General features: G+C 35.5%; 1 protein-coding gene across 1 annotated transcript in view; it reads right to left on the reverse strand.

The window, feature by feature from the left end:
- LOC138703827 (homeobox protein E60-like) overlaps positions 1 to 24097 on the reverse strand; it is a 64050-nt gene extending 39953 nt beyond the window's left edge. The window contains exon 1 of the mRNA XM_069832041.1: positions 24008 to 24097. The gene's annotated coding sequence lies outside the window, so the exon portion shown is untranslated. The remainder of the gene's footprint in view (positions 1 to 24007) is intronic.
- Positions 24098 to 25738: the final 1641 nt, after the last annotated feature.

Below are 25738 nucleotides of genomic sequence, written 5' to 3' on the forward strand. Positions count from 1 at the left end.
GTTTTTCCGAGTTTTTTCCTCCAATACAATACAATACAGTGGCAAATCCTGGCCTCATCTCGCTGTAACCAATTCCATTGATGCTAAATAACTTAATCTCTGATACTGCGTCCTTTTGAGTCGCTTTAAGAAACTTCTTGCCTCAGCAACTAAAACTTACCCAAGTACAAACCCTAGTAATGCTGCACTTCGTTTATTATGACGTTCTGTTAAGTGACCTAAGTTCTGAACTGTCAGTCAGATTGCAGTGAGTTCAGAATATGTGCGTCAGATACGTGTGCAACATCCGATGATATGATCACATATCACCGCCCTTCGCAAGTCTTTCGTGGCTCCGACTCAAGGAACGTAGAACTTTACACTCTTAGTCCTTACTCTTTAGAATTCTGCACACCTCAACACCAAATTACCTTTCGTCTCGTTTCTCTTGCCTATACTCTAACCACGACGTAAATACCAGATCACTTATCTGTGGCACGCTAAGTATACCTCTTCATAGAACATCTTGTTATTCATCATCTTTTACAGTATCCACCTCGCGACAATGGAATTCCTTGCCACAAAGTATTAGGGGCTGCAAGACAATAAACATTTTAAAAAATAGTTTAAAAGATAACCTACTTAGAAATTCACTCTAATTATGCTGACTTAACGGTCACTGACTATATGGTAATTTCTTTCTTTAGACATGCATCCTGATAACGCTGTATTTTCAAAATTGTCTCTCAATGATCTCTTCCTATTATCTAACATTATTTGAAACATATTAACATTCTATGTATTTTAGTTTAATTCTGCTACATACTTTGTATTTCAGTGTTTAATTAATAGTTGGTAGTATTTTACTATTTAATTCATAAGTAACTCTTTTATACACGTAACCTTTATCTAAATCAAATTGTTGGTATTCTTTATAGCTTGTAAGTTCATACGACCTTAACTCTGACAGCTAAAATAAATATTTATTATTATTATTATTATTATTATTATTATTATTATTATTATTACTACTATTATTATTATTATTATTATTATTATTATTATTATTAAATAACAGACTGTAAAATAGGCAAGTTATCTATTTCATGGACTATGGATAAATTAAGTATGATACAGGTAATTTAGTATCTCGCTACTGGTTAGCCCAAAAGGTGTTTCTTTAAATTACGTTACCATAACACCGTTGCCCCATTATAAGTAAATGAACTCCTCATCAACTTTAAATACGTACAGTCATTAAAAATTTTGATTAAAGGAAACACTGGCTACCAACTTAGCTGAAACAGCGAGACTATACGCGTTTGCATGCAATGACCCCCACGTGCGCTCAATTCTTAACTACTGTATTCAGTTCTAATTGAACGCTCCTCGTGTCCGTCCCCCGGCTACGTCAGATTACAGAGCTCCGGGTGCCTAGCAAGCAACGCTACTCATACTTCACGCGCCCCTACATCCGGGTACACGACCTCCCCACAGGACACAATCCACGGATTAGCGCCGAAGTACCGGGTGTTCTCTGTAATTAGTTTCGCTAATTGATTGTAAAATCTAATTTGGATTTTCATAATGCATCTTTAATCAAGAATCAAACGACTATAGAGTCGAGTTTCAGCCATGTTAATCAGAGTTCAAACCCCAGCCACTTCAAATACAATTTTCAGTCGATAAGAACGGATACTTCCGTGTCCATAATTCCTTTAAAAATTCAGCGTTATCGTCCTCATCATTGGGTATAGACTAATAGCCATCACGTGAACCATAATCATCTAAGTAGCGCTAGGATTTTGATGAAATTGCATCTTTTTTCTTGTAAGCCAGAAACATAGCTGCTTTAGTATTTATATGTTATGTGATAACCTGAGTGTTCTAAAATATATTTGAAAGGGCATATTTTTGCATTTTTTGGCTGTTTCAATTCATAAGAGTATTTTTTGTTTTATTCGGTCATTTCTTAGGCATTTTCATTTAATTTTGGCCATAAATCCCCATTATTAATGTAAAATAATGTTTATTTCCTTTGATATTTTCTCCACATATTTTGTCCATTAATACCCATTATTTTGTATAATACTTTAATCGTTTTACTACACAGATATTGACATTTTGAAGTAGTACACCCCATGTAATGAATCAGTCCAACCACCCCTTCAATATAGACTCCTCTATACCTGCTAATTCCGGATAAGAGTGGCCTTGTAGTAGACTACATAGAAACTAAAAGTAAAGTAAATCCATGGCGCTACAGCCCATGAAGGGCCAAGACCGATCAGCTGACTGCTGATCTCACGTTCACATGCAGAGGTGAACGGTCATACATGGAAATTACGTCAGGTAAAATAATTAAAGTGCACTACTTAGAAAAAAAATTATGTAAAATTTAATTTAATTACTAGTCTAAATATTAAGTAGTACAAAACCTCTTTTCCTACTAAGCCAATTATGTAAGATCAATTTTTAGGGCATTTTTTTAGGTCATAAATGCATTGTTTTTAAGACATTTTTTCATGATTTATAGGCCATCAAAATCCTAGCCCTAATCATAAAGTTCATCATTTTCGTCGGCATTTTCATCATTATTGTCATTCCTATCGTTGTTATTGTCATCAACATCATTATCAGCAGCAACAACAGTGTTGTCGTTCTCATTAGCAATATAGTCGCTCTCATAAGCGTAGACATTCTCATCAGAATTATAGTACTCGTAGTTCTCATCAGCATTATAATCGTTCTCATAAACGTACAGTAATTCTTACCAGCGTTCTCGTCATCGCTCTATCTTTCTCGTCATCGCTACCGTCTTTCTAATCATCGTTACTGTTTTTCTTATCAGCATTATCGTCGTTCTCATTACCGTTATCGTCTTTCTCATCAGTAGAGCCCGGATGTTTAGGCATTTATAACAAAAAAGGCAATAAAACGTAAAAAAAGTTACAATAATCTTTGAAAATGGTATTATAAATTTTTAAAAGGCATGATATATTTTAGCAATAAATTTAAATTATATCAACATAACTTACATATTTACTTCTTATTTAACACATGTTCACTTACAAAATACTTTTTTTTTCGTGATTAACTGTCTTTTCACAAACCTTACATAACAAAACTGTTCCATCGGTTGAAAACACATGGGCACCAAATTCACTAACGTAAGCATGAAGTTGACGTCGTACAAAATTTTGTCCAATATTCTTTTGAGAAGATTAGCTCCGTACGTAGATGAAATTATTGGGGATCATCAGTGTGGTTTTAGGCGTAATAGATCGATTATTGATCAGATTTTTTGTATTCGACAGATAATGGAGAAAAAATGGGAGTATAAGGGTACAGTACATCAGTTATTCATAGATTTCAAAAAGGCATATGACTCGGTTAAGAGGGAAGTATTATATGATATTCTTATTGAATTTGGTATTCCCAAGAAACTAGTTCGATTAATTAAAATGTGTCTCAGTGAAACATACAGCAGAGTCCGTATAAGTCAGTTCCTATCTGATGCTTTTCCAATTCACTGCGGGCTAAAGCAGGGAGATGCACTATCACCTTTACTTTTTAACTTCGCTTTAGAATATGCCATTAGGAAAGTTCATGATAACAGGCAGGGTTTGGAATTGAACGGGTTACATCATCTTCTTGTCTTTGCGGATGACGTGAATATGTTAGGAGAAAATCCACAAACGATTAGGGAAAACACGGAAATTTTACTTGAAGCAAGTAAAGCGATCAGTTTGGAAGTAAATCCCGAAAAGACAAAGGATATGATTATGTCTCGTGACCAGAATATTGTACGAAATGGAAATATAAAAATTGGAGATTTATCCTTCGAAGGGGTGGAAAAATTCAGATATCTTGGAGCAACAGTAACAAATATAAATGACACTCGGGAGGAAATTAAACGCAGAATAAATATGGGAAATGCGTGTTATTATTCGGTTGAGAAGCTTCTATCATCTAGTCTGCTGTCAAAAAATCTGAAAGTTAGAATTTATAAAACAGTTATATTACCGGTTGTTCTGTATGGTTGTGAAACTTGGACTCTCACTTTGAGAGAGGAACATAGGTTAAGGGTGTTTGAGAATAAGGTGCTTAGGAAAATATTTGGGGCTAAGCAGGATGAAGTTACAGGAGAACGGAGAAAGTTACACAACGCAGAGCTGCACGCATTGTATCCTTCACCTGACATAATGAGGAACATTAAATCCAGACGTTTGAGATGGGCAGGGCATGTAGCACGTACGGGCGAAAATAGAAATGTATATAGAGTGTTAGTTGGGAGACCGGAGGGAAAAAGACCTTTGGGGAGGCCGAGACGTAGATGGGAGGATAATACTAAAATGGATTTGAGGGAGGTGGGATATGATGATAGAGACTGGATTAATTTTGCACAGGATAGGGACCGATGGCGGGCTTATGTGAGGGCGGCAATGAACCTTCGGGTTCCTTAAAAGCCTTTTGTAAGTAAGTAAGTAAGCATGAAGTTTATTTTTCAGTGGTTTACTGAATTTAGGCATTCCTAGCTAACCGATCTTATACCTTCTGTCACCGGACAATAACTGACTGTTCCTCACTCAAATTTCTTTCTCCTACAGTAATAAACACACGTAAAACAAAGTTGTACTGTAACGGTAAGATTTGAAAATATAAAGACAAATAATTGAAAATACTACGTGACAACTTCTATGAGAACGAGCTTAATATTTAAAATTATAAAGCTGATTGTTGGTATCGTGAAGACATGACAAAGTTAAATTTGTAACCGTAGATTGTCGATCATTATTCATATTACACCAATAGTATTAAAGCACGATAGATTAAGCACCGAAATAAATTACTTTTATTTACTAGCCTGTTGTTAGTAAAGTTGGTCATTCTTTCAAATATTTAAATTTCATACACATTACATTACAATTAATTAGAAAATTGCAATTAAACAAGAAATATTGCTTTAAAATGACAAAAAAGGCATTTATTAGTAAGAAACATCTTAAAAAGGCAAAATAGGAAAAATAAAAATTGGCCCTATCACTTTGATTTACTCCAATTCACATTTATATCTAGGCAAATAATGATTTACTTCCACCCCATTAAAAAAGGCATCTTGCCAAACATCCGGGCTCTACACATCAGCTTATAGTCGTTTCCATTACCGTTTATCGTCACCTCTAGCCGCCGTTGTCATCAACATTATCGACATACTTGATAGATGCTCAATAACTGTTGTTTCATACAAATGTAGTTTGCAGAATTAAATTTCTAATATCTAAATTACGGTACCGGTACTCTTAAAATGGTAGTACAGTGCTGGAAAGAACACAGGATGAACATGTAGAGCTTTCACAAATTATACTGAACGGATATAAAAAATAGTTCAAGGGTAAACATTTCGTTAATGGAAGTTATTTTAAATAGCAATGGGTACTATCCACCTGTAAAACTGTACGTAGGAATTTAAGAAAGTTGTTTGTTTTCGCACTAATTTGTCATTAGTGATAGACTGACTGACTGACTGACTGACTGACTGACTGACTGACTGACTGACTGACTGACTGACTGACTGATAATTTAATGTCATTCAGCACAAATACAGCCAGTACAAATGTACTGATTTTCTAAGAGCTATAATTATTATGCTCTCAGTATTGTTGTCTATAATGCTTCACTGTTGTAAATCTGTTACTAGGATACTGCTCCTGTTTAGCCAGCAATCGTTAACTTTCAGGTCGAATTGGAAAAATTATCGTTTCTTCTAGAGAAGGGACAGAACTTTTCTTAAATGAATTCTCCTGCTACAGAGCTCGGGTTTTTAAAGGTAAGACATACTGGCGTTGTCGGTTGACAAAAAATGAGTATATAGCTAGACTTGAGCAATGATAAATCAGGTTAATAGGCAGATCACTGTGTTGAAAGGAGACAAAAACTCTTCTGATACGCACCCACTCTAATCACGATGAAGATGAGGCTGAAATTGAAATGAAGAGCAGAATTTAAACAATTATGCGCAGAGAAAGAATCCTACATGATCCTATTTAGTACAGATCTCTAGTTTTCGACCACACTTATTACTGTCTATCCGAATGGACATGTCACAGGACCATCGAAACCAGGAGAAATCACGTGAAAGTTGCTTAACAGGGTCCTTTTCTTTAAGTTATTTTATGCTCGACCATGCCGAAATGTATAATTATACACCTGGTAGCAGTCCTTTAATGCATGTCATTAAAGTACACCTACTCATTAAAGTACAGGTGTTCAGCCAATGACAACTCAGCTTACAGGTGTTCAGCCAATGACAAGTCAGCTTTGTACCGTTATAAAACCGCAAGTATCGATTATTCTCGGATATGCAATCGAAAGAGAATTAGCGAAAAGTCACGGAGGCTGGAAATCCAATACTGTCGCAGAAGGTTATGTTCTGTTACTATAATAATTAGCGTTAATTGTAAATAATATTCAAATAAATTCAATTTGTCATCTCGTTTTTCAATGTCGAATTCAATAATCAAGGTTATATCAAGTTTAATGGGATTACATGAAGGTCAGTGACATTATTGTTCCTCGGAAAAAATCAATACTTTCGCGTCTGCGCACATCTCACAATTTACGACCTAGAACAAGGTCACTTCCGATCTTGTCAGATACAAATAAAATGTATACATCTGAATACCGGTAATTTCAAGTTAGAAATATGGTCGAGCATAAAAAGTCGTAGACCTCTCTATGAAACTCACCTATAATGGTAATTAAGAAGCTCGTATGAAAATTATGAAACTCGCTTGCGCTCGTTTCATAAACATCCAGTCCACACCTGTGGAGTAACGGTTAGCACGTCTAGCCGCGAAACCAGGTGGCCCGGGTTCGATTCCCGGTCAAGGCAAATTACCTGGTTGAGGTTTTTTCCGGGGTTTTCCCTCAATCCAATATGAGCAAATGCTGGGTAACTTTCGGTGTTGGACCCCGGAATCATTTCACCGGCATTATCACCTTCATCTCATTCAGACGCTAAATAACCTAAGCTGTTGATAAAGCGTCGTAAAATAACCTACTAAAATAAAAAATAAATAAAATAAACATCCATACTCGCTTCTTAATTACCATCATTATAGGCTCGTTGCATAATGTACTATTAAACAGTTGTAAAATATTGCGTAGACGTCCAATTCCGAACAGCAAATGTTTATATGAAATAGTTTAAAAAAAACCAGACGTAAGTGCAAGTTTGAACCAATAAATTACTGAGATTTGCGATATTAATTAGTTTAGGAAATTATATATTTATTATGTATAACCACTTTTTTATATACATAATTTTTTTTTAATTATTAAGTTTGTAATTTTGTGAACTAATATCAATAAATCTATCTAGGCCTATCTATATGAAATATGAGTAGTTAAGACAGTCCAGCCACAAACCTTTAAAAATGGGCCAGTAGGAAAAGTTAGGGGAAGGAGAGTTGCGAAATAATCACTCGGATAGAAAGTAGAATGTCCAACACGAATCTTATTGTTTGGAATTGTCGTATAAAAGTAAGAATTTTCTCGAAGGCAAATTTATATCCTTAAAGATCCTCAATAACTCTTTAGTAAGTTCGTCACACTTTCAAACATGTAAAAATGTTTCACAATCTACGCTATTTTTTTTTTCCTATAATGAATGGCGTCGCTTTGACAACTTGTGCCGTGAAATCAAAGGGCCCCTTCAGACGAGGCCACTTAGCAGCGCCACTAGTGGCTCGTTAGTGGCGCTGCGAACGGGCGTTTGAAGCACTGCTTAGTACACTAACTTTTTGTACAGAATATTTCAGTCTTCCGGTGAACACCCACATTGAGGGAGATAATAGGCCTATACTTCTGGCAACTTTGCTCATATGGAGAAATAATTTTTTACCCAAGGGCAGGTCTTTCACTGCAAACCCAGCTTTCTTCAGTCTGCCCTATTTTCTGCCTTCCTCTTAGTCTCCGTATATGATCAATATATTTTAATATCGTCTATCATCTGATATCTTCTTCTGCCACGAGCTCTTCTCCCGTTCATCATTCCTTCCAGTGCATCCTTCAGAAGGCAGTTTCTTCTCAAACAATAACCCAGCCAATTCCTTTTTCTCTTCCTGATCACTTTCACCCACTCTTTCCAACACAGCTTTTCTTATTCTGTTCGTCCATTTTACACGCTCCATTCTTCTCCATACCCACATTTCAAATGCTTCTAGTCGTTTCTCTTCACTTCGTCGTAATGTCCATGTTTATGCCACATACAATGCCACACTCCACACAAGCACTTCACTAGTCTCTTCCTTAGCTATTTTTCCAGAGGCCCGAACAATAAAATTTATGTAGTGGGAAATGGACAGCGCATTTTAATAAAAGTAATCGGAAAAAGTCTATTGAAACAGAATTTTCATAGAAATAAAAAAAATAAATCAATGTATACCCAGACAAAAAGATGATATGATGCAGAAAGGGATGGAAAACTTGAACCGTGAATTGAAAAAAAAAAAAAAGCATGACCTTCATCGTACTTCATAGGACTATCACTGATGCTATTACAATCATCTAGGCCTACAGTAAACTTATATGTTAAAGTAATTCTAAAGGGGTGATAGGTGAAATTTCTATTTTCTACATTTTTCAAGCTTCGTCCTTAATTTTTATACGCAAGGATCATAGATAATGATGTGGCGAAGTTTCAGTTCTGTGAGCTAATTAGTTTATGAATTAACAAAAATATTCTAAAACATTAGCATATTTCAAAATAAAAATGTGTTGCTCAGTTTTTTAGTAAAACGTTTGAAACTTTTTTTTTGCAAGACCAGTGGCATATTTAGAAAAAACATCACGCATCAGTGTTCCTATATTTTTACTACAAAATTAGGAAACAATATTAATAACCTCAGCATACGGTACCTGAATTGACGATATGTGTCAGAGGAAAAACAATTGTTTGTATGCATCTGAAGTCTGATTAGTGTAATATGTAGCTAATCGGCGATGTCTTGGGACAGTTGACTAAACAACAACGGTATCTAAAAATAGAAATTTTCTATTGCCACTGTAAATGTTTCATTTTTTATTTTAAAAAAATATTCATTTAATGATAAAACCCATATGCTATTTTGTCAACCACAGTATATAATTATAACATGCAGTAAAAATTTCATGTTCCTAGCTTCAAAATTGTAAGCGCCTTTACGCTTCGAACCTGACGAAATGTGCTGAAAAAAAGTGCGAGAAAACAGTTTGTAAAATTAGAATGGAATTGAAGTTCAAGGGTGCAGCCATTTATATATTGCATCATTTTTATGCTTTCGAGCGCCGAAGAGCATTGAAACTTACTCAGCATGTAAATAATAGATTGCCGATTTATTTTTTACAAGAAAACGAAAATGCAATTTTTTACTGAAAATGACCAAAAATTTCACCCGTCACCGCCCTTAAAACTGTCTTTCTCTGTGGCATACTTATAGCTTTTAAGGAACCCGGAGGTTCATTGCCGCCCTCATATAAGCCCGCCATCGATCTCTATCTTGTGCAAGATTAATCCAGTCCCTACCATCATATCCCACCTCCCTCAAATCCATTTTAATATTATCCTCGCATCTACGTCTCGGCCTCCCCAAAGGTCTTATTCAAGCGATAAAAAAATTTAGTGGAACAGGGCGAATGCCCTACATCTTGCATCAATAATATATTGTTTATGAGAATGCCTTGCGCTACGCTGACTACGCTGATACTACCAAACGTCTCACCACTTTCGATTTGCTAATATTCGCCTGCAACATTCACCATAGTGTCGACGGAAGGGAATAAAGGAGCCAGTCCTTGAAAATAGATGATGAAGATGGTTGTGTTGGTGGTGATGATTTTGTCTGTTGTTGGCGTGATGTAGTTCCTAATTCCACCAGCTTCCTTACTGATATATTCTGAGTGAAATGATCTCCTCCCGCCCTTGCTCTCTGTCTTAGGAGTCTAGTCAAAAAAGAGAGCACGTGCTCTTCCCTTCGCATACCTCTCATCCCCTGACCTGTAACATTTGAGGGGACATGCTGAAACCAGAACTAAGCCTCTATGTGGTATCAGGTGTCCCAGAAACTGGATGCGATTTCGTTGCGTGTAATCGAAACTTCCTTGTACCGACTGTGCCGGAAATTTATTCCGGCTTTACTAAATATACAGTAGAACCTCTATTATCCGTGGTAATGAAGGGGATGAACTGGACGGTTAATCGAAAAAATCGGATAATCCGTACCTTAAAATACTTTCGTAAATTAAGTGAATAAGAGCTGAAGTTTCGTAATTTCCTCCGTTATCTTATGTTTACGATGCTAGGTATTGGGTCAGAAGTTCACTAATTTAAGTTCGCTTGTCAACGACGTGCTTTTAAGGGCCAAGGAAACTCCTTGTAATGGCTATCAGCGGAAGTAGTAGGCCTAGAGGTCTAATGTTGTAGATTTACATACTCTATACACTTTATCCTTGATTTTTATTAAATCGCTTACAGTTGTAACATCACTCTCGTATTCAGATGGGAAATGAGCCACAGTTTCTCATTCCTCAAACCACTGGATTATTTGCATTTTTTCGATACTTATCATAAAAAGTTTTCTTCTGACAGTCGTGGAATACATTTTATATAGAAGTTGTACAGTACGGCAACTTGAACAGTAGACCAAGCTGGATAAGTGTTAAGGCTTGTAATAACACTCCCTAGAAAAAATACGTACTAATACAACATACAGTAGTACTTCATATGTTTCTGCCGCAAAAAAAAAAAATAGTGAGAGAAAGATAGTTGGATAATCCGTCAATCGGTTAATTGGGTGTCGGATAATCGGGATTCTTCTGTACTCCACTCTTAATACGATGAAAGAGTAATGGAACGGAGAAAAATTCTCTCCGGCGCCGGGATTTGAACCCTGGTTTTCAGCTCTACGTGCTGATGCTTTATCCACTAAGCCACACCGGATACAACCCCGGCGTCGGATAGAATCGTCTCAGATTAAGCTCAAACTCTTGGGTTCCCTCTAGTGGCCGCCCTCTGCACTACGTCATAGATGTCTATGAACGTAGGACCGAAGTCCACACATGTGCTGAGGTGCACTCTTTATGAGTGACTAGTTGGCCGGGATCCGACGGAATAAGCGCCGTCTTAAATCACGAAGTGATTTACGCATATCATATTTATTATTTTAATGTACCGAAGTACGTATGATATTTCCGTGCAATATTCTGCGTCATCGTACGATGAAAGAGTAATGGAACGGAGAAAAATTCTCTCCGGCGCCGGGATTTGAACCCGGGTTTTCAGCTCTACGTGCTGATGCTTTATCCACTAAGCCACTTTTAAGTTAAATCATGATTTCTTTTAACTCGGCTGTTATTTCCCCCTGTTGCCCTCTTACAATTAGCAATTTATTATTATTGTTATTTATTATTATATCTTTATTAATATTGAAGTTGAAATTCTTTAGTCAAGGTACGAGTCAAACACCGTGAAACAAAATTTTAGTGACGGACGTCTTAAGAGGGCTTTGCGTGATATAGCTACGGCATTATGTAGGTGCTGTGTTATCGCGTAAATAAATTTGATGATGTTTGCGGTTTTCTACCAATTTACTTAAATTAATGCATAAATGATTGGTACTCAATCAGCGACAAGATCTGGGACAACTACTGAAGTAGTTTCTTATGTAATTTAGAATGACTGCATAGTAGAATACTTATATCTTATTTTAGCTATCATGAATCGTTTCATTTATAAAGTCTGAAGGTTATTGAATATAAATATTACATTTAATTCTACTTTATCGTTTTTGATTGTACGAATAGGCCTATTCGAAGAGATTATTACACATATAGGCCTACAGCTTAAGGAGTTTCAAGTCTGCCACTCGAGGCTACATACTCGTTTTATTAATTTTATTTAATTTCAAATTATCAAGAGGAGTATTTCACATCATCTATTTAGAGTATAACCACAGTCTAGTATATACAGTCCCGAAGCTCAATACGTAGTAAATATGCATCCATAGATAGTTGCTAACCACTAGGATCGCTACTATCGCCTCATCACAGACGGTGCGAAATAGTACCGGCACAGTCTATTGTTCCTAGTATCCTCACAACTCAAGCTTCTTGACTGTATATACTAGACTGTGATATAACTAGCTCAACAGGTTCCTAGGCATCTTGAAGTCCCAATAATAAAATCACATTTCCTTAATTGTGCTCCGTTTCCATAGAAACCTCTCGTTTTTAATTCTGTAGTGCTGTGTTTCGTGTGAACATCATTAGACTAGTGAGTAAAAATGCATATTATACAAATTGAGAGGTAAGTCTATAATTAAAGCAGTAAATATACATATTATGAATAATTAATAGGCTACGTAAATAAGTATAGATAATAATTCAATAAAGCAACGAATAAATAATTCCACAACAATTATTACGAAAAACACGGAAATTTTACTTGAAGCAAGTAAAGCGACAGGTATGGAAGTAAATCTCGAAAAGACAAAGTATATGATTATGTCTCGTGACCAGAATATTGTACGAAATGGAAATATAAAAATTGGAAATTTATCCTTCCAAGAGGTGGGAAAATTCAAATATGTTGGAGCAACAGTAACACATATAAATGACACTCGTGAGGAAATTAAACGCGGAATCAATATGGGAAATGCCTGTTATTATTCGGTTGAGAAGCTTTTGTCATCTAGTCTGTTGTCAAAAAATCAGAAAGTTAGAATTTATAAAACAGCTATATTACCGGTTGTTCTGTATGGTTGTGAAACTTTGGACTCTCACTTTGAGAGAAGAACAGAGATTATGGGTGTCTGAGAATAAGGTTTATAGGAAAATATTTGGAGCTAATAGGGACGAAGTTACAGGAGAATGCAGAAAGTTACACAACGCAGAACTGTACGCATTGTATTCTTCACCTGACATAATTAGGAACATTAAATCCAGACGTTTGAGATGGACAGGGCATGTAGCACGGATGGGCGAATCTAGAAATGCATATAGAGTGCTAGTTCGGAGGCCGGAGGGGAAAAGACCTTTGGGGAAGCTGAGACGTAGAAGTGAGGATAATATTAAAATGGATTTGAGGGAGGTGGGATATGATGATAGAGGCTGGATTAATCTTGCACAGGATAGGGATCGATGGCGGGCTTATGTGAGGGCGGTAATGAACCTCCGGGTTCCTTAAAAGCCATTTGTAAGTAAGTAATAAATTATAACTAAGCTCTATGAATTTTTCCAAATAATTGTAATGTTTAGAGAACTAAATCAATAAACTAAGTAGACGAAGGAACACATTACTATATTATCTAATTAATAAGTGAGGAAAAGGCGGCCGGGTAGAGCTGCTGACTACGGACTGGAAGGTCCGGGGTTCGATCCCCGGTGATGACAGGATTTTTTCTCGTTGCCAAACTTTCAGAACGGCCCCGAGGTTCACTCAGCCTCGTATAAAATTGAGTACCGGGTCTTTCCCGGGGGTAAAAGGCGGTTAGAGCGTGGTGCCGACCACACCACCTCATTCTAGTACCGAGGTCATGGAAAGCATGGGGCTCTACCTTCATGCTCCCCAAGTGCCTTCATGGCATGTTACGGGGATACCTTTACCTTTACCTTTACCTTTTACCTTTTATAAGTGAGGAAAAAATACGCGAGTAAATAAATATTTAATACAAAAATATGTGCATGAAGAAAGGAACAGACTAAGTATGTGACTAAACAAATGTATAGATCCGATTATTTATGAAGTTAGTGAAGAAGCTGAGGAATAGCTAAGTCAGTGAACAAACAGGCCTATGTAAATACATAAATATAAATGAATAAAAATAAAAATATAAAAATAAATAATAAATAAAGAGTATTACATAAATGTCGCCGAAAAAATAAATGCTCATATAAGTTCATCAGTTTCCGTGGCAGACACGCTGCTTGGCCAGGCGGTCAAGGTTCGATTCTGAGAATGGTTATATTGTGATTGTATAGTGGTGTCTCAGTCGTGGTTCTGGATCGTGTTGACTTCGCGTTCAGGAAGCCAGCATCTTGTATGCCCTAATATTGGTTCAGAATGACATAAGTGTCACTATATTGTCTGTGTCTGTATGTGAAAGGCATGAAAAAAAAGAAATGTTAATGGAAAAAGTAATAAATAAGTGAAACGAGTTTGTCAATAACCAACTGAATAATATAGAAATCAATAAGTATATAGGCCTAAATACATAACCAATAAATAAATTTATAAATATATAACGAGTAAGTGAATACAGGAGTGAATAAATAAATACATTACAAATAAATAAATGAATACATAATGAGTAAGTAATTGAGCAATAAATGAATAAATAAATATTAGTAAATGAATGATAAATGAGTGAGTAAACCAATATACGTCTAATAAATTAAATATATTAAGCAAATATATAAGTAAGGAATCAATAACGATGTAATTATCATTAAAACATTTATCTAGTATATAATAAATGAAATATATTAAGCAAGTATATAAGTAAGTAAATCAATAATGATGTAATTTTCATTAAAGAATTTATCTAGTATATAATAAATGAAATATATTAAGCAAGGTTATAAGCATGGAGCGTCCTCAGGTTGCGGATCGAGGAGACGGCCTCCAGATATGGAGGGTAGCTGTGAATATATTGAATAAGCAGTCGCGGACAGCCGATGAGGGGTGGTCCTCCAGCTTGGGGGTTGGGCGAAGGGCTAACAACCCATCACCGTAAAAACAGCTTGTTACGAATCCTTCAAATAAGCCTCGGAATGGGACTGATTCTCTGGCACGACCACAGCAAAGGAATAAGGTTTTATAGAGTGTTAGTTGGGAGGCCGGAGGGAAAAAGACCTTTAGGGAGGCCGAGACGTAGATGGGAAGATAATATTAAAATTGATTTGAGGGAGGTGGGATATGATGATAGGGAATGGATTAATCTTGCTCAGGATAGGGACCAATGGCGGGCTTATGTGAGGGCGGCAATGTTCCTTAAAAGCCAGTAAGTAAGTAAGTATATAAGCAAGCGAATCAATAACGATGTAATTATCATTAAAGAATTTATCTAGTATAGGCTATAATAAATGCAATATATGAGCATGTATATAAGTAAGCGAATCAATAACGATGCAATTATCATTAAAGAATTTATAGTACATAATAATATAATACGGGTAATCTATAATGATTTATAGTATATAATAAGTAAAATATATTAAGCAAGTATATAAGAAAGCGAATCAATAAAGATGCAATTAACATTAAAGAATTTATAGTACATAATAATATAATACGGGTAATCTATAATGATTTATAATATATAATAAGTAAAATATATTAAGCAAGTATATAAGAAAGCGAATCAATAAAGATGCAATTATCATTAAAGAATTTATCTAGTATATAATAAATGAAATATATTAAGCAAGTATATAAGTAAGCGAATCAATAACGATGTAATTATCATTAAAGAATTTATCTAGTATATAATAAATGAAATATATTAAGCAATTATCTAGTATTAAATATATAAATGGTGCAGTAAGTAAAATTATGGAAGATTATATAAATACATTAAGCAAATATTAAGTCGGCAAAAGAGTGAATGAGGGAATGAACAATTAAGTCAAATTGATAAGTGAATCGTTAAAAAAATGTACAAGTAGCACACCAAACAAATCAATCAATTTATGAATAAGTAAACAGTAGAATGAATAAGGGGCACAAGGGGGAAAGAAGGAAGAATTTGTCTTTCAAATTAACATCCGCAATTTTAGACATGGCTACACTGCAGAAATATAATGGAGAGTGTATACCAAACGTGAAAACGCACTGTACTTCTCTTCTCCAGGCGGTACATGTCCCTGCTCATCAAGAAGGATCATGCGAAGTGTATTAAATGATACAAAACACAGTTGGACCAACTGGGAATAATCGCATGTCGTAGAGTGCACGCGGGTTGCGTAATTCAATAACAAAAAAGGCCGAGTTTGTTTAGCGGAAGTGTGAAGCGGACCATGTGTCGGGTTCAGTGGAGCTGGGCAGCCGTCCGTCAATCCGGGCGGGCGGCAGCGCGCGAGAGTCTTGTCTGAGGTCGGATCATATCTCGGGCGACGCGGGTGGTCTGCCTCTTTGCTACATTCAGCGCAGGGCGCTGCCTTTCCGCTGCAGAAACTCACAACGCAGACATTTCCAGTTGACTATTAAAGGTACCACAAACTTCTGAACTTAATATTTTTGTCAAATTATTCGTTTTGAAGTTTTATTTGCTCATTCCTTATACGATTTAGTTCTCACATTTTATGGAGTATAAAGAGAAAATAGCCTATTGGATTCTCAATAATAATAATAATAATAATAATAATAATAATAATAGTAATGATAATAATAATAATCTATTATTATTATTATTATTATTATTATTATTATTATTCTCCGAAAAGACAAAGTATGTGATTATGTCTCGTGACGAGAATATTGTACGAAATGGAAATATAAAAATTAGAAATTTATCCTTTGAAGAGGTGGAAAAATTCAAATACCTGGGAGCAACAGTAACAAATATAAATGATACTCGGAAACCCGGAGGTTCATTGCCGCCCTCACATAAGCCCGCCATTGATCCCTATCCTTAGCAAGATTAATCCAGTCTCTACAATCATATCCCACCTCCCTCTAATCCATTTTAATATTATCTTCCCATCTACGTCTCGGCCTCCCCAAAGGTCTTTTTCCCGCCGGCCTCCCAACTAACACTCTATATGCATTTCTGGATTCGCCCATACGTGCTACATGCCTTGCCCATCTCAAACGTCTGGATTTAATGTTCCTAATTATGTCAGGTGAAGAATACAATGCGTGCAGCTCCGCGTTGTGTAACTTTCTCCATTCTCCTGTAACTTCATCCCTCTTAGCCCCAAATATTTTCCTAAGAACCTTATTCTCAAACACCCTTAATCTCTGTTCCTCTCTCAAAGTGAGAGTCCAAGTTTCACAACCATACAGAACAACCGGTAATATAACTGTTTTATAAATTCTAACTTTCAGATTTTTTTTGGAGATTTATCCTTCGAAGAGGTGGAAAAATTCAAATACTTTGGAGCAACAGTAACAAATATAAATGACACTCGGGAGGAAATTAAATTCATAATATATATGAGAAATGCCTGTTATTATTCGGTTGAGAAGCTTTTGTCATCTAGTCTGCTGTCAAAAAAAAATAATATTAATAATAATAATCATCATCATCATCTTCATCTGCCTGTCAAATAATAGTCCTAATGGCCTGTGTTACGATCTAAAACTATCTTCGGAATGGCCGACTCACATATCTTCCTCTGGGGATGTACCGTAGCATCCTGGAAAGTTGCATTCTATTCACGTGCTGTAACCAATTTTGTCTATAATCACGGATTTGTTATTAACGGAGAAAAATTCGCTCCGGCACCGAGTATCGAACCCGGGTCTCCCAGTTCTACGCAATGAGAGCTCTAACCACTGAGCTACGCCGAAGCTTAACTCACCGCACCGGATCGAATCTTTCTCCTTTGGTTCTTTTCCCTTAGTGGCGGTGCGTAGAACTGGGAGACCCGGGTTCGATCCTCTGCGCCGGAACGAACTTTTCTGCGTTAATAACAAATGGTAACCATCACAGATAATTCTGTAGGACCAAAAAGTTAATCTTTACATATAATGACGGAGATATTTAGCTAAAGGGATAATAATAATAATAATAATAATAATAATAATAATAATAATAATAATAATAATAACAATAATAATAACAATAATAATAATAATAATAATAATAATAATAATAATAATAATAATGCATTTTAAGATTTCTATGGAAATAGGCTCTTCACGTTTTCATCGTCCATGGTAACAAAAGCCAGAAGGATTATTGCTGTTGTACCGTTATATCCTATACAACTATTGATAAAGTACTACCAAAATTTTCTTTCCCGTACGTCTTGTTTGAAAATTATAACGTCTTATAAACGGTTTGGATGTCATTTTCTGTTACAGTTTGCAACATTCGTGATACAGTCAATGATTCTGGGCAGAATTTCTCTAAGAACTTGCGACCTACAATAAACTTAGAACCTACAATAATTGTACAAATCTTTCATTTTTAAATTACTTTTCTTTCTTCTTTCTAATTGTATTTTTCCCGCTTCATTACTGTGATTAATTTTATAAACTCTATTTCTAATTACTTATTTATTTTTTCTGTATTTTTTACTTACAGTTAATCTAAAAATTGCATATCAGTAACTGGTAACTTAATCTAGACTTTATTTCATAATCTTCACTTCCTTACACACACACATTACGGTATTTATGTAGGTATACATGTGTGTATAATGCGTGTAAATATTAACTTTTACCTCTATTCTTTCCTAGTTTATAGCTTTCCTTTGTTTGTTGTTTGTTTTCTTTCTTTGTTTTCTTTTCCTTATTTTTTTCTTTTTCTCTGATATCTAATGATTTTTTTCATTCCTTCTATTTTTCATTAACTTCTTTTCTTTTACTTTTGATTATTTTATTTAATATGATTAAAAGTAATACACATGATCATTGCAATCTCAGAGCATAATTTGCAAACAGGGATACTGTACTCCAACCACGAGGAAGTCTCTGCGGAATGAGACGAAGCGGGGTAATGCTGTGAATGAATGTTGATGTCATAAGATATCATAAGGTCACACACGTGGATACTCGTAACTCTATTGGCTAGCTCTCACAGCACAAACAATAACATTGATACACACATATTTATACTACCCTAGTTACAAAATTAGATCACGGTTAATCTCCTGGTCTTTTAATCCCTCCATACAGGAAATAACATATGCAGGATAGGTCATGGTTTTTAAACTGACGTTATAACGGTAATATTATCTATCTATTTTGCTCCAATAGATGACGCAATAGTAAGCACATTCCTTTCACGGTTGATCTCCTGGTTGGAGAACAGTAGTGATTAGTATACTAAAAACAAAACACACTCTGACCTGTGTTATCGCGCTGTGTCCCATGAATGTTTACGAAGGTGAGTCATTCGTGACAAAATATAGCGAGTGCATATAGCTTCAGTATCAAAGATATGTTGTCCTTCAAGTTACTCTTCTGAGCAGTGTTGCCAACTGGACGGAAATTCTATCAAAATTGACGGAATTTCAACGTAGCAAACGGGGAAAAAAATGGCTTTGACGGGTGACGGATTTTCTGGCGGAAATCACGATTTACATCGTCTTTTGGCATTTTTAGCTGCTATCATTTTTAATTGTTTAATTTTTTGGAGATTTTACTTTTTATTTGAACAGCCCTGTCTGTTCCGTCCTATGTTTAAGAATCCCCTATTTCAGATTTCCTCGTAATCAAGTCAGATGTTGACGAATGATTATTTTAATCAGAATTATTAAGTAAGTTGTGTTAAAATGTACATATATAGGCTATATAGCCTACTGTATATTGGGTCTTATTATTATTTTTTTAATTTTGACGGATTTTGACGGATTTCCAGGTGTTATACTGACGGCGATACAATTTATGAGTTGGCAACTCTGCTTCTGACTTTCAGTTGTCTGGTCTCTGGAGCTGTCATATATATAGGCCTATTGTACATCAGTCGCCATTGCTATGAATCACGTATCGGCTGGAGATAGCGACTTCTCAGAGCTGTGATTTTGTAACTTTAGTCACATTTGGTGCCAGTGACAAAGTCTTAAAATTATATCCCATCACTATCCCGATGTACTCTGAGAAAGTTTATCTAAAAACGCCTAGTTCATTAAATCTCGCTGGATATTTGGGAGTCTAAACTCCGAGCCTTCCTATTAGAAGCCATCAACTAACTGATCTACAGCTAGATAAATTCTTTGCTTCTAACCATCATGAACATTAAAAATATTACAGGAATTAGCGTGAATTCAATTAAATATCATCTGATAGAGACACGGTTTAGACACAGTTCGGGGCGATTCCGTCGCATGCTTCAAAACAAATGAATATGCGTGTTTTTGGCCAAGAGCTTTTTAATTGAAATATGTGTGGTCCTATATTTCCAGTTAGTCTGGTAAAGCCTCTTTTACTGGAGGGGGTTTACTATATTACTGACGTTGAGGCGTGTGGCGATCACAACTTTACAAATCCGGATTGAAGACGCACACAATGCTACTATAAGGAACTTTTACGTGTAACTATATATCACCACGCAGTGGGATGGATCCCTTCCTTCCACGTCCCTTTCTCTTTTCATCGCATTATCCTATCTTCTCATCTGCCACGATTAGCTGACCACACAACCACGCCTCCGCCCAACAATCCTACAACTTTTGTTCCAGCTACAGTGGGGCCAGTCAAAATTGATCCCTGACGGAAGAAGTCATCGTTGCCATATCTTGCAGGCAGAATACTAGATAATCTCTGTATGAAGCGAATTGAAATTTTCTTCAACAACGTTACAGTTTTCTGTAAATTTGTATGACGTGTATACAGGAACTTATAATAATAATAATAATAATAATAATAATAATAATAATAATAATAATAATAATAATATATGGGAAATGCCTGTTATTATTTGGTTGAGAAGCTTTTATTATCCAGTCTGCTGTCAAAAAATCTGAAAGTTAGAATTTATAAAACAGTTATATTACCGGTTGTTCTTTATGATTATGAAACTTGGACTCTCACTTTGAGAGAGGAACATGGTTAAGGGTGTTTGAGAATAAGGTGCTTAGGAAAATATTTGGGGCTAAGAGGGATGAAGTTACAGGAGAATGGAGAAAGTTACGCAACGCAGAACTGCACGCATTTTATTCTTCACCTGACATAAATAGAAACATTAAATCCAGACGTTTGAGTTGGGCTGGGTATTTAACGCGTATGGGCGAATCCAGAAATGCATATAGAGTGTTAGTTGGGAGGCCGGAAGGAAAAAGACCTTTGGGGAGGCCGAGACATAGATAGGAAGATAATATTAAAATGGATTTGAGGGAGGTGGGATATGATGGTAGAGACTGGATTACCTCAGGATAGGGACCAATGGCGGGCATATGTGAGTTCGGCAATGAACCTCCGGGTTCCTTAGAAGCCAGTAAGTAATAATAATAATAATAATAATAATAATAATGTAAATTTAACATGAGTTCATATAAAACGATCGGCATATAAAATACAGAGATTTCGCTTACATAGCCTAATGTAGGTCGACATGGAGGCGCGCGACCGGTACGAAAGTCATGCAACAGGCGGCAAACCGTCTACCGCACACTCTGCAGTCCAGTTCAGTCTCTTTGTAGAAGTGGTTATGTTGACGTCAGATTCCGTGTTATTCTTCTAATTGTGTTACTGAAGAGTTTAGACTTCGATTTATGAGTGGTCTTTTTCTGCTGTTGCTATGTGGCACGGTAACATTAGGATCTTTTCTTGAAAATAAAATTTTTATCTCTCCGCAATCACTCTTTTTCAAATAAACCTCTACCACAAAAATCCTTTGCTCTAATTTAAATATCTGTGGTTCCATGTGAGCAAGCTAATCTAAACACTTCAGTAACACAATCAGATGGATAACATGCAGTTTAACGTCAACACAAGCATTTATAAATCTAAACGCTTCACTAACATAATCAGAGGAATAACACGCAATCTAACGCCAACAAAACCACTCCAAAAATCTAAACAATTCACTAACACAAGCCGAAGAATAACACGCAATCTAACGACAGCACAATCACTCCTAAATCTAAACACTTTATTAAACTATCAGAAAAATAACTTGCAATCTGACGTCAACACAATCACTTCTAAATCTAAACATTTCAATAACACAATCAGAAGAATAACATGAAATCTAACGTCAACTTCTAAATATAAACATTTCAATAACGGAATCAAAAATATAACACGCAATTTAACGTCAACACAACCACTTCTAAATATAAACAATTCAATAACACAATCAGAAGAATAACATAAAATCTAATGTCAACACAGCCACTTCTAAATATAAAGATTTCAATAACACAATCAGAAATATAACACGCAATTTAAGGTCAACACAACCACTCCTAAATCTAAAGACTTTATTAACATAATCAGAGAAATAGGACCCAATCGTCCACACCTGTGGAGTAACGGTCAGCGTCTGGCCGCGAAACCAGGTGGCCCGGGTTCGAATCCCGGTCGAAGCAAGTTACCTGGTCGAGGTTTTTTCCGGGGTTTTCCCTCAACCCAATACGAGCAAATGCTGGGTAACTTTCGGTGCTGGACCCCGGACTCATTTCACTGGCATTATCACCTTCATTTCATTCAGACGCTAAATAACCTAGATGTTGATACAGCGTCGTAAAATAACCCAATAAAATAAAAGCACCCAATCTAACTTTAACACAACCACTCGTAAATATAAACACTTTATTAACACAATCAGAAGAATAACACGCAATTTAACCACTTCTAAATCTAAACACTTTATTAGATAATCAGAAAAATAGCACCCAATCTAACTTCAACAGAACCACTCGTAAATCTTAACACTTTATTAATACAATCAGAAGAACAACACGCAATTTAACGTCAGCACAACCACTTCTAAATCTAAACGCTTTATTAACATAATCAGAAAAATAACACCCAATCTAACTTCAACACAACCACTCGTAAATCTAAACACTTTATTAACACAATTAGAAGAATAACACGCAATTTAACGCCAACAGAACCACTTCTAAATCTAAACGCTTTATTAACACAATCAGAAGAATAACACGCAATTTAACGTCAACACAACCACTTCTAAATCTAAACGCTTTATTAACATAATCAGAAGAATAGCACCCAATCTAACTTCAACATAGCCACTCGTAAATCTAAACACTTTATTAACACAATCAGAAGAATAACACGCAATTTAACGTCAACACAACCACTTCTAAATCTAAACACTTTATTAACGCAATCAGAAGAATAACACGCAATTTAACGTCAACACAACCACTTCTAAATCTAAACACTTTATTAACATAATCAGAAGAATAACACGCAATTTAACGTCAACACAACCACTTCTAAATATAAACGCTTTATTAACATAATCAGAAGAATAACACGCAATTTAACGTCAACACAACCACTTCTGAATCTAAACACTTTATTAACATAATCAGAAGAATAGCACCCAATCTAACTTCAACACAATCACTTCTAAATCTAAACACTTTATTAACATAATCAGAAGAATAACACGCAATTTAACGTCAACACAACCACTTCTAAATCTAAACACTTTATTAACATAATCAGAAGAATAACACGCAATTTAACGTCAACACAACCACTTCTAAATCTAAACACTATATTAACATAATCAGAAGAATAACACGCAATTTAACGTCAACACAACCACTTCTAAATCTAAACACTTTATTAACATAATCAGAAGAATAACACGCAATTTAACGTCAACACAACCACTTCTAAATATAAACGCTTTATTAACATAATCAGAAGAATAACACGCAATTTAACGTCAACACAACCACTTCTAAATCTAAACACTATATTAACATAATCAGAAAAATAGCACCAAATCTAACGTCAACACAACCATTCCTAAGTCTAAGTATTTTATTAACATAATCAGAAGAACAACACGCAATTATGTTAGGACAACCACTCCCAAATTTAAACACTATATTAACATAATCAGAAAAATTGCACCCAATCTAACGTCAACACAACCATTTCTAAGTCTAAATAATTTATTAACGCAATCAGAAGAGTAACACGAAATCTAACATTAAGATATTTGGTTCGTATACCGAGACTAGGAAGAAGGCAGGGAATAGGGAAGATTGGAGAATGCTGGATTGGCATTGAAAGACCTGCACTTGAGCAAAAAAATAAGAATGAATGGATGAATGAATTATTAACATAATTTCATTACTAGAGCTATTATTGAATCTCTGAGTCGAACCCTACCTTAAAGCAGCATGTTATGGATGTAGATAATAAGATACAGTAGGTCTACTCTTACTCTGCATTACTATAACAGATCAAAGAAACTACAATGTAGGATAAGGTACAAAAATCATACACTGAAATAAATCCACAATTAAATAGCAAATAAAATAATTTGAGATAATTTCTAAGCATGAGAATGTTACGAGACACTTTTAAACACATGAGGCAGCATTTCTTTTCAACGAAGAAGGAAACTGAAGGTGCATTATAGTCTATACTTCAACCGTGTAACTATTATTTACCTTCGCCTCTCAGATAATAACACTGAACAACAAGAAATTTGCTCCGACTTAAAACAATGCGTCCCTTAAGGTCCGATGTGCGCTGAATCCGAAAATGCATCTCTTTTCTTCGTATCACGTAAGGTTTTTAAGATATACCTACTATGATTTCACTTTTCGATAAGTTCTCCCCCAGAAAACATCTGGCGCGGATTGGGGGTATAAACCAGAACAAAAGCTAACGTATTTGATGGGTTTATGACTTATTTACGGTTTCTTATAGTTGTTGGCACGTTCCTTTGTACTTCTAATAAATAAACAGATATTGGTCCCTTCTATTAAGTAAATTTCATAACAGTTCAAAGTGAGGTCTATGCAATGAATAAACAAGGGTGTGGTTTTCAGTATTTAAAGGAAAAGTTTACCAGTTTGATTGAAGGGAAATTAAAAGAGGGCATTTTCGTCGATCCACAAATTCACAAAGTTACGGCTGACCCTTTGTTTGAGGAAAAACTTTCCATTACAGAAAGAATGGCATGGCGCGCTTTCAAAGATGTTTACTCCAATTTCTTTGGAAATTCTAGGGCAGAGAACTACATAGAACTTGTTGCGGAAACGATGTTAAGTGCATATGACAAAATGGAGAGTAATATGTCTCTCAAAATATACTTTTTACATTCTCATTTGGATTGCTTTCCTCCTAACTTTGGAGCGGTAAGCGACGAGCATGGAGAAAGATTCCATCAAGAAATATCTGCAATGGAAAGACGATATAAAGGAAAATCATTATCCAGCATGCTTGCAGACTATTGTTGGTTCCTTGTAAAATACAGTCCCGCGTCTAGTTATAATCAGAAGTCATCCAGAAAATTATTTTAAATGTAAGTTCAAATTTCGAGATTTTTCTCATTCCTGCGCATGAAATATTGTTATTGTTGTGTTTTAAACTATGTAACATCATTTTTGTACACATTTTTCAAGTATTATGAGGAATTTTGAATCCCTAATGTGTTGTAATTTCATCAGTAGCAGTGAAAAATTAAAAACAAATAAGTTTTGTCATAAAAATTCAATTCATTTTTCCCGGAAAATGGTACGTGTTGGGGCAATTTGGATTTTAAATTCAGATTTAGGGTACACATGTTAGTAATATTCACCTATTTTTATTTCGAAGCAAGACAAAAAGTAAAAATTTATTGTTCAGTGTAATTGGTATACAGCGGAAAAAAGGTCAAATAAAAGTCATGTTTATGGTTTACAAGTACTGTACGCATAGACTGTGGCATGAGGTGTGCACGCTTCCCAAGTAGGTAGCTACAACACGGTACCGTCCGCAGAGAGCACCACGCGAACACCGAAAACAACTACCACTCTGCGTTCTCAGTCAGTCCTCGTCCTTACGTGAACAGAGGACATTGAGATACGTAAACATATTATTCATTTGTGTTCGGTGAAATTATCATAATGC

The sequence above is a fragment of the Periplaneta americana genome, chromosome 1 (assembly GCF_040183065.1).
Source record: "Periplaneta americana isolate PAMFEO1 chromosome 1, P.americana_PAMFEO1_priV1, whole genome shotgun sequence".
Taxonomy (NCBI): Eukaryota; Metazoa; Arthropoda; class Insecta; order Blattodea; family Blattidae; genus Periplaneta; species Periplaneta americana.